The sequence below is a fragment of the Acomys russatus genome, chromosome 24, assembly GCF_903995435.1.
Source record: "Acomys russatus chromosome 24, mAcoRus1.1, whole genome shotgun sequence".
In the NCBI taxonomy this organism is placed as follows: Eukaryota; Metazoa; Chordata; class Mammalia; order Rodentia; family Muridae; genus Acomys; species Acomys russatus.
The window spans coordinates 1140481-1148299 of NC_067160.1; the positions used below are offsets into that span (position 1 = coordinate 1140481).

Below are 7819 nucleotides of genomic sequence, written 5' to 3' on the forward strand. Positions count from 1 at the left end.
AACTCTCTTCAGTCATAATAAGACATTTTTTTTATTTTGAAGATTTATCAGTTTATTTAATGTACATGTGTGTAAGAGCTGAGAACTGAAACCAAAGCCACTTTTCATCACACAGAGTACACAAAGATACTCCCTGCAAGTGTAATAAAACCTTACTACCTGAAGTTAATGTACATTAAACATGAAATGGCACAACTAGCTTATACACCAACATGGAAAGCTTAAGAAAAGAGCTTTCACATTGATAACCACAAGAAATAAGTCCACTCAGACTGTGTTCCCTCCCTCTCACTCGCCCAAGGGAGAGAAGAATGATCATGAACGGCAAGAGGCAGCTGCAGAAAGCAGCATCTAGAGCTGGCTTCATGCTCAGGAGGGAACACCACGTCTCATCCTCATGGGACATTCTTTAAAAAATCTGTAACCAAACAAAATGGAAAATACAAATTTTTGTTTATTTTTTATTTTTTTACCTGTGGCTTCAGTGATTTTTTATTCTTATTATTGAACATAGATTTTTAAATAAAATATGTTCTTATCACTTTTTCCTCATCCCATATTTCTACCATATCTCCCCACTTACCCAAATCTATACCCTTGTTTTCTTTCTCGTTAGAAAAAAAAAAGACAGGAAATGAAAGAACAAGAAAAGCAAAGTAGGCCAAAACAAACATAAAAATGGGCTAAAGAAAAAGCATGAGAAACACATTGAGATTCAGAGACATACACATTCATTCATACAGAAAATCAGAATCCCTAATATGTGAGCAAAGAAACAAGACCACTCTTATCTTCCTGTTTCAACCCTCTCTCCCTTTTCTGATCTATTTCCCTCTTCTAGATTTCTGACTGGTGGGGTCCTCCTCCCCCACCATCTGACTACAGCTTATCAGGTCTCATGTGGATAGTCTGTATCCCCTTCCTCTGTTTTCCCACAGGGCCTCTTCTCTATGGAGCAGTGATCAAACATTAGCCCCAGAGATCTTTTCAGAGGCAGTCCACATACCCCGCTCCACCCAATCCTTTCCATCCCCATGTGGAGAATGATCTGTCCATTGGCTCCACCTGAACAGGGCATATAGGCCTTCTACTTGCATAGTACTTGATTGGAGCTTCAGTTTGTGAAAGACCCCCTGGGTCCAGATCCAGGTAGTGGCATTGTGGAGCTTCTGACAACCGCCCTTGTGCTCTTCTCATCTTCTCAAACCCCCAATCTTCCAAACAACCCTCAGCTCTTCACTCAGAGTCAAGATGCAAATCCCAGTATCTCTCCTGGTCCAACACTGGGTGGAGTTTCTCAGCGGACACTAACAATTGAGTATATACTATGCCTGTCTTCTGGGTCTGTCTGGGTGACCTCACTACAATGGTGATCTTTTCTAGTTCCATCCATTTGCCTGAAATATTCAAGATTTTTTTGATAGCAGAATATTATTCCATTGTGTAAATGTACCACAGTTTCTTTATTCATTCTACCTATTGAAGGACATCTAGGTTGTTTACAGATTCTGGCTATTATGAGTAAAGCTGCTATGAACGTAGTTGAGCAAATGTCCTGTTGTATGGTATACAATCTTTCAGGTATATTCCCAAGAGTGAAATAATAGGGTCTTGAGGTAGCACTATTTCCAATTTTTGTGAGAAATGGTCAGATTGTACAACTGGGCACTCCTACCAGCAATGGGGGAGTGTTCCCCTTTCTCCACATCCTCACCAGCATGTGCTATCACTTAAGTTTTTTATCTTAGTCATTTTGATAAGTGTAAAGTGGAATCTCAGATTCATTTTAGTTTGAATTTCCCTGAAGACTAACGATGTTGAGCATTTCTTTAAGTGTCTCTCAACCATTTGGTATTCCTCTGTTTCGATTTCTCTTCTTAGATCTGCACCTCATTTTTTGGTTGGATTCTTTTGTTTGGTAGTGTTTAGTTTCTTAAATTCTTTATATATTTTGGATATTATCCTTTATCAGATGTAGAGTTGGTGAAGATCTTTTCCCAGAATGTAGAATGTCCTTTTGTTCTATTGACAGTGTTCTTTGCTTTAGAAAAGATTTTCAGTTTCATGAGGCCCCATTTATTAATTGCTGACCTTACCCTGAGCTGTTGGTGTTCTTTTCAGGAAGTTGTCTATTTTGCCAATGATTTCAAAATTCTTCCCCATCTTTTCCTCTAATAAATTTAGTGTGTCTGGTTGTTAAAGTCTTTAATCCACTTGGGCTTTACTTTTGTGCAGGGTGATATATATGGATCTATTTGCATTTTTCTACATGTAGACATTCAGTTAGAAAAGCACCAATTATTGACGATGCTATCTTTTTCCATTATTTGGTTTTGGCTTAATAGTAAAAAATCAAGTGTCCATGGATGTGGGCGATTGTTTCTGGATTTTTGATTTGATTCCATTTATCAACCAGCCTATTTCTATACAAGTATAATGCTGTTTATTTTAAATTGTTGCTTCATAGTACATTTTTTAGATCAGGGATGGAGATTCCTCCAGAAGACCTTTTATTTTAAAGGATCATTTAAGCTATTCTGGTTTTTTTCCATATGAAGTTAAGAATTGAACTTTCAAGGTCAGTAAATAATTGTTTAGCTGTTTTGATGGGAATTGCACTGACTCTATAGATTGCTTTTGTTAAGATGGCCATTTTTTACTATGTTGATTCTCCCTATCCAGGAACATGGGATCTCTTTACATATTCTGAAAACTACATCAATTTCTTTCTTTTGGTATTTGAATTTTTTTCATATGAGTCTTCCACTTTCTTGGTTACAGTTATACCATGATACTTTATATTATTTGTGGCTATTGTGAAGAGTGTAGTTTCATTAACTTGTTCATCAACCTGTTTTTTATTTGTATACAGAAGAGCTATTTTTTTTAATTGATTGTGTATCCAGCAACTTTGCTGGTGGTGTTTATCAGCTGTAGGAGTTCCTTGGTAGAATTTCTGGGGTCATTTATGTATGCTATCATATCATCCACGAATAGTGATACTTTGACTTCTTCTTTTCCAATTTGTATCCCCTTGATCTCTTTTATTGGTCTTAGTACTCTAGCCAGGTGTTCAAGTACTATAATACAGTGGAATTTATTTAAGTCTCTTTCCATTTAGTTTCATGTTGCCTATATACTTGCTGTGTATAGCCTTTACTATGTTTAAGTGTATGCTTTGTATCACTGCTCTCTCCATGTCTTTTTACATGCATAGGTGTTGTATTTTTCAAATGCTTTTTCAGCTTTTAAGAAGATGTTCATTTTTTTCTTTCAGTTTCTATATGATGCATTACAGCTTTGAATATGCTAGTTTCCGCAGTCTACTCTCTTGGGTATGTCTGCTTTTTTTTGTTCTAGAGCTTTCAGGTGTGCAGTTAACTTGCTAGCATGGGATCTCTCCAATTTCTTTATAAAGCAACTTTGTACTATGAGCTTTTCGCTTGGCACTTCTTTTATTGTGTCCCATAAAGTTGGTTATGTTGTGCCTTCATTTCATTAAGTTATAGGAAGCTTTTAATTTATTTTTTATTTTGTCCCTGACCCAGAAGTCATTGAGTAGAAAATTGTTTAGTTTTCATGATTTTGTAGACTTGCTGTTGTTTCTGTTGTTGTTGTGAACCAGCTCTAATCCATGGTGGTCTGATAAGATGCAAGGGATTATTTCAATTTTTGTGTCTGTTGAGGTTTGCTTTGTAACCAAGTATATGGTCAATTTTGGAGATGATTCCATGAGGTGCTAAGGAGAGGGTGTATTCTTTTGTGTTTGGGTGAGATTGTCTGTTAGGTCCATTTGATTAATGACATCTATTAGTTTCATTGTTTCTACATTTAGTTTCTGTCGTGTTGGTCTGTCTATTTGGGAGAGTTGGGTGTTGAAGTCTCCCACTATTAATGTGTGGGGAGTTGATGAATGATTTAAGCTTTAGCAATGTTTCTTTTATGAATGTGGGTTCTCCTGCATTTGGGGTATAGATGTTCAGAATTGCGACATCAGCTTGGCACATTTTTCTATGATGCATATGAAATGTACTTCCCCATATCTTTTGATTAGCTTTGGTTGAAAGTCTATTTTAGTAGATATTAGAATGTCTACCCCAGTTTGCTTCTTGGGTCCATTTGCTTGGAAAATTGCTGATATGTGCTTGTTGTAAGCAGCAGAATGATGGGTCTTGTTTTGGGATGTGTTATGTTAGACTGTGTCCTTTTACTGGGGAGTCAAGGCCATTTCTGTTGAAAGATATTAATGACCAGTGGTTGGTAGTTCCTATTATTTTGATGTTGATAGTGACAGAGAGAAAGAAGGAGAAAGGGGGGAGGTTCCTTTCTTTTGGATTTGTGGATAAAGGGTTATTTACTTTCTCTGTTTTTCTGGGTGTAGTTAGCTTCCTTGGGTTGGAGTTTTCCTGCTAGTTTCTTTTGTGGAGCTGGATTTGTGTCTGGGTAGTGTTTAAACTTGATTTTGTCATGGAATATCCTGTTTTCTCCATCTATGGTGATTGAAAGTTTTGCTGGGTACATTAGTCTAGGTTGGCATCTGGTGTCTCTTAGCATTTGCATGATGTCTGTCCAGGCTCTTCTGGATTTCATAATCTCTGTAAACAAGTCGCGTGTAATTCTGATAGGTTTGCCTTTATATGTAACATTTCCTTTTTCTATTGCAGATTTTGATATTCTTTGTTTTCTATATTTAATGTTTTGATTATTATGTGGTAGGAGGATTTTCTTTTCTGGTCCAATCTATTTGGAGTTCTGTGGCTTCTTGTATGTTTATGTGCATTTTTTCCTTTAGGTTAGGGAAATTTTCTTCTTTGATTTTGTTGAAAATGTTTTCTGGAACTTGGAGTTTAGAGTCTTCTCCTTCTATTCTTACTTTTCTTGAGTTTGGTCTTTTATACTGCCCTGGATTTCTTGGGTGTTTTGTGTCAAGAACTTTTTAGATTTAATGTTTTCTTTGACTGATGTATCAATAATTTCAATAGTAGAATCCAACTTGAGATTCTCTCTTCAATCTCTTTTTTACCATTGACTTTGCTCATGTCTATGGTTCCTGTTCTCTTCCCTATGTTTTCCAACTCTAAGATTGCCTCCGATTGTGTTTTCTCTGTTGCTTCTAATTCCTTCTTTAGATCTTGAATAATTTTACTTATTTATTTCATGTCTTTGCTTGTTTAATAGAACTCCCCTGGAATTCTTTATATGACTTATTCAATTCCTTCATCTGTTTGAATGTATTTTCCTGAATTTATTTAAGAGGTTTACTTTCTTCCTTCAAAGCATCTATCATTTTCATCACCTCAGGTTTCATACCTTCTTATTGCATTCCACAAGTGTTCATGTTTCCAGGGCTTGCTGTGGCATGATCATTGGTTTCTAGTGGTGTCATATGGCTCTGCATTGTGTTGCTTTTCTTCCTATGCTAGCCTGTAGCCATCTGGTTGTCTCTGGTGTTAGCAGGCCTAAAGGTTCCTCCAAAGTGGTTGCTGTCACTGTGCCATGTGGGGCACGTAGGTTGAGAGCAAACAAAGAGAGCTCCAAGCTGGAGATTGTTTTCCAGGGCTACACAGAGGCCACCTCAGGTTCCCTGTGTTTATCCCAGTTTGGTCTGATAGTACAGAAGCAGGCTGAGAGAGAACAAAGCCCAAAGATCTTTGGGTAATCCATAGTCTTTCTCAAGATGGCAGCTAATGTGTTTTGTGGCATGCTCTGGACTCAGCTCTGCCTATCTGCTCTGTGTCCTAGACGGGCCACGCCAGTGAGCTGCAAGTGGGAAGAGAGTGGTTCGAGCCTAGTGCTGCTTGGGTGCCACTCAGGCCTTCTAGTGATGCAGGCATCTGCCTATCTGCTCTGAATCCCCAATGGGCCATGCTGGTAAACAGCAGGTAGGAGGAGAAAGATCTGAGCTCAGAGATGCATGATTTCTCACACTCAATGGATTTTCTTTTTAACACTTCAGGTTTTCTTTTCCTCAAAATGTATGTTTATTCAATTCTATTTTAAAATTCAGAATTATGTTCATTATTTTACTAAACTATTTGTTTTGTCCTTATCTTCATATGGCTCTTATTTATTCCTTCTATAGATCGTTTGAATACACTTATAATTGATATTTAGAAAACATTATCTTTTGTGTCCTCTGAGCTTCCATGTTTATGGGGTCATTAATATTATAGGTAATTCATATTGCCTTAACTAATTCATATTGTTTGTTTCTGGACTAATACCCAAACATCTGGACACTGATTGTCAATAGAATTTCTCAGTTTAAAAATCTGGTCTCATTTTTGTTGATTGAGTGTGTGGAACTCCATTTTATTTTACCTTCGTGTATCGGATTATAGTTCAACTAATGGTATTTACTTTCAGCCTTCAGACACCTAAGTGTTGATGTTTGAATGGGGTGTGAGAGGTCCTCCCCAGACCAGCTAGGACTAGGTATAGTTTCTGTAGTATTACCTCCAACAGCTTTAAATTTTCAGGGCTTTCCTTCAGGTTTTTGATACATTTTAGCTGCATTTATTAAGGGTGAAATATGAGGACTTAGTTATGTTTTATGACTCCAAGGGTTTGAGAATTGGAGATCTGGCCATGGGCTTAGGTGGGTGCTGGACCCAGGTGAAGTTGCCCCATCTCCTCACCTCAGCTGGAGAGCTAACCTCACTAGCCTGAGTGGGAGGGAGTAGTTAAGCTAACCAACTCAGCTACCACCAGATCCCCTATCCAAGGCTTTAAGTTTGTCTATCCCAACATCTACCCCATCTATAAAAAAACTAAGCCTGTGAAGGGGGTGGTCGTCTAGAAATAAACCTGCAGGATCCATGACACAGCACAAGTACAGGAAAGCCAAGAGGAGTCCCAGTGAGGATCCAATCCTGACAACATTGCAGAAGCCAGAGGCCTTGAACCAAACTGATAACTCACTGCTCTGAACACTTACAGAAAAGTTGTTTGGGTAAAGGATATAATCTATAAGATGTCAACACTCTGTGACATAGTGCAGCTTTCATGTGAATTTTTTTTTTCCTTTGGAGAGAGAACCTGCAAAGCCAGAGGGTGAACACTGAGAAACAGGGAGATGAGTGAGATTGAGGAGCATGATGAAATGTACAAAAAAATCTATAAAGAGTTAACAAATACCCTTGGGGTAAAAAAATAAAAAATAAAAAAAAAATAAATAAAAAAGAGAAAAAGAGCATAGCCATAACATAATAAAAACTTTAGATGGTATTGAAATTTTTCAAGTGATTTTAAAACATATCCATAAGGACAAGGAAATTCAGAATTCTGATACTGAAATGGAACTGAGATGAGAGGAAAGAAGAAAGGTTTATTCACTTGAATGTATTGACTGGAACAAATAGCAAGCCAGAAAGATAAGTCATGCCACCTGTTGGTTTTTGTGAATACTTATGTTTAAAAAGAGAAGATGAGTAGATAATTGAAATGTTGAAGAAAAGTAACACTGAGTGTGCGTTATTCATAAATTTATTAAAAATTTAAAATATATACTTAATTATGAAAAAAATCATTCTTATTCTTTGTGTTCATCTTTTTCTTTCCTTGATAATGACTATGCTTGTTCATTTGAAAACAACTACAGAATCATATAAAAATCCATTCCCACCAAAAATTTTAAAGGCAGATATATTTTGATACACTATTATAGAATATTTTTAAAAATAACTATGGTTCACTGTTATAATTTTAGTTTAGTAAGATAGGAATATTAATTTTATTTATGTAGTAGGAAATTCATTTACTCCATAATACCCACCTCAAAATATAGTAACATGAAAAGTAATGATGGAGTGGTGTTGAG

General features: G+C 36.7%; 1 pseudogene; it reads right to left on the reverse strand.

Annotated features, from left to right (window-relative positions):
- Positions 1 to 262: 262 nt before the first annotated feature.
- LOC127207782 (uncharacterized) lies at positions 263 to 457 on the reverse strand (annotated as a pseudogene).
- Positions 458 to 7819: the final 7362 nt, after the last annotated feature.